We start from the raw sequence: 3,121 nt of genomic DNA on the forward strand, positions 1-3,121 counted from the left end.
GGAATTCATCATGAAATAGTTTAATTTGTACATACATATGTATGTACATGCTTTTGTGTTTTGATATAAAATATTACATATGTATGTATGTATGTATGTATATAAATTATATGAAGAGTCGTTTGCGCGGTGTAAATATGCGAATCTGTAAGCGTACATTCCTTAACATCGGAAATAGCATAAGTTTTCTCATTTCACACTAAAAATGCTCAATTCTGATATTTTCGTATTCCCTGATGTTAAGTGGTGAAACGCGCTAATAATTTTCTGTGGTGAAACGCACTCATCCAAAACAGTAAATATCCCTAAATTTTTGACATCGTGAACCTTCTCTGTAAATATACGTTCTCTGCTACCAAACTGTGTGCTTGTATTGGAGTATGAGAGAGCTTGCTGCTACACCAAAAAAAAAAAAATACAAAACTTTAGTATTAATTAATATAAAAGAAAATTTGAAAGTGATTCGACAACTTCTACAAAATTCTGAAATTAATGAAATTCCTTATTAATTTTTTATCAATTACAAAAATAAAGACAATTCACGTGTCAAAAAGAAATTAAAATTCAAAAAATTTTAAATATTGAATTTATGTTGAAGTTTTCACCTAAACGGCTGTATCGAAAAACTAAAAATCAATATTTTCATGGTTTTGAACCAACTTATCTAAATCTAGTTCGGAGCCGCAAAACTTTATACGAAGTAAGTCTTCAAGGTGCCGATCGCTAATTTTATTTCTAGTATTTGATTTTTTTAATTTCAAAGTGGAAAACGAAACTTCGCAACAATAAGTAGTTCCAAACATTGAAAAGAGTTTCCACATTTTATAAAAGTCATGAAAACGGTTATGAATATTAGTCTGCAATATATCAAGGATTGGTTGATATTCTTGCAGCCTTGCATGGTTGGAATATTTTTCTACAATATAGCGTGTTCTTCTTAGGACAGTGAGGTCGTTTTCTTTAAAATTATTAATAAGCAAGCTTAATTTATGGTGAAATTTTTCAATTGTTAAGACTAAATCGAATATTTGTTTATCGCGACCTTATGAGGTCAAATTCAACTGATTAAATGTTCACTTATGTCCACAAGAAAAGCTAGATCTATTATAAAATTTGGATCTCTAAAAGATATAAGAAGTTCTTGGGACTTTGCTGACGAATCGTTTTCTAAAAATAAGACAATTTCCCTGCGCAAATCAAAAACTCGCTTTAAACTTTAAACTCGACTTAACCAACGAACTTCTGTAAACAGTAAGAGGTCACCATAATCTGCATCGATTTCTTTTAAAAACTTCTTGAATTTTCTATGCCTTAAAGAATTTCGGCCTCCGCTAATCCTATTTATAATTTTTACAGAAACTTGCATTGCATTAGTCATATTCAAACACTTTGGAAATAGGGCTTGTTGATGTATAATGCAGTGAAAAAAAGGGAAGTTGTATCCGTTCTTGCTTAGAGTTCCAGAAAGTCCTTCATTTCTACCTATCATGACTTGAGCACCATCAGTACATATGCTACTTAATTTAGTTATATCAAAGACTGCAAGGACCTTTGAATATACAGCATTATAAAGAATATTACCAGTCACATGGCCATGCATAGATACAACCGAAAGCAAGTCCACTTTTGTATAGAATTTTTCATCTACCGTTTTTACATAAATAATTAATTGGTTCACATCGGATATATCTGTACTCTCGCCAATACATATGGAAAAATACTTGCTTTCTTGCACCTTTCGCATAGTCATATTATAAATATGTCGGCCTATTACTTCAGTGCGTCGAGTTATAGTTGTCCGTGATAAAGGTATTGAACTGATAGCAGCGAAAACTTCCTGACCTATCGTACTTAAACATTGAATGGTCTTCCCTGATTTGCCAGCTCTAAAGCAACAGCAAAACTAGCCTTTCGTTGAGCATAACGAACGCTTGAGTTTTCCCCCAATGAATCGTTAATGAATTGCTCATAAAACGGTTTGTTTAGTTGGCATATAAATAATTCTCTAGAACTGCCCGTAACCGATTCATAAATAGAATGGTTTCCGCTATAATGCTTTTTAACATAGTACTCCCTATTTCGTTTAGTTATGTGTTTACAAACTAAACACTCAGCATTGCCGAAAAAGTTTTCGGAAAACAAAAACTTGTTTTCCCACTCAATATTAAACATAGTAAAATTGTTAATCAGCGCGCACATACAAATTACATGCGTAGCAGTCAACAGTCGTTGATCAAGTGATTTTCAAATGCACATTAATTTTCCACAATGTTTAGAGAGCGCTTGACTAATACGTGTGAGCGAATCTGTGAGAGAGCAATAAAGTCGGCCGATCGCGGGCTAGGTAAAACGCTTCAATGGTGTAAAAGCATATGCCTCGCATATATAACAGAACTACTTTCCGAGTCAAAATTCTTTCATTTATACTTTGCTTTATAAAATGTGCATAATAAATTTATAAAATGTAAATTTAAGTTTTCTAGTTTTCTTTCATACAAAATGATATGCATTTCTTGGAATATCACTAAGAAGTATAACTTCATCCGCGCGTAGGGACTCCACGCACCTTTTTTTTAGTTAAACTCTCTGCATTTGCACAATAAGAGTTACCATGGTTATTTTTTTGAAGCGCGGCCGAAGGCCTCCAATGCAGAACGTTGTTCGACACAAAAGAACTATGATCACCCCGGTGTTGGACCGACCAGGGTTATTTTTTCAATATAATTTTATTCAGCAAAAATGATATTGTTTATATGCAGAATATTGTCAAATTGAATTTCCTATTATATGTAGTTGCAACATTCTTGTCTGCATATTTTAGCTACGACAACTTTATTATTTTGATAGCAATGCCGGCTGTGATAACTCCCCCCTTCTTAAGAAAGCGTCTCGTTAATTTAATTTCATTTTATGTTAGGTTATTCTGAAGTACTGCGGGTAAGATCTGATAGGAACTTGTCTGGCAGTTTGCAAAACTAACGTGAGGTTATAGTTTCGTTAAAGAAGTTTATAAGACAAGTGCCATTTAGTATAAAAGATGTATTACTATACGTAATTTTTCCAATAAAAATTTAAAAAAATAATATGGTAATCGCAAATCGCGTTTTCTCCACGAACGATT

This window comes from Bactrocera latifrons, unplaced genomic scaffold (assembly GCF_001853355.1).
Source record: "Bactrocera latifrons isolate USDA-ARS-PBARC rearing strain unplaced genomic scaffold, ASM185335v1 scaffold_398, whole genome shotgun sequence".
Taxonomy (NCBI): domain Eukaryota; kingdom Metazoa; phylum Arthropoda; class Insecta; order Diptera; family Tephritidae; genus Bactrocera; species Bactrocera latifrons.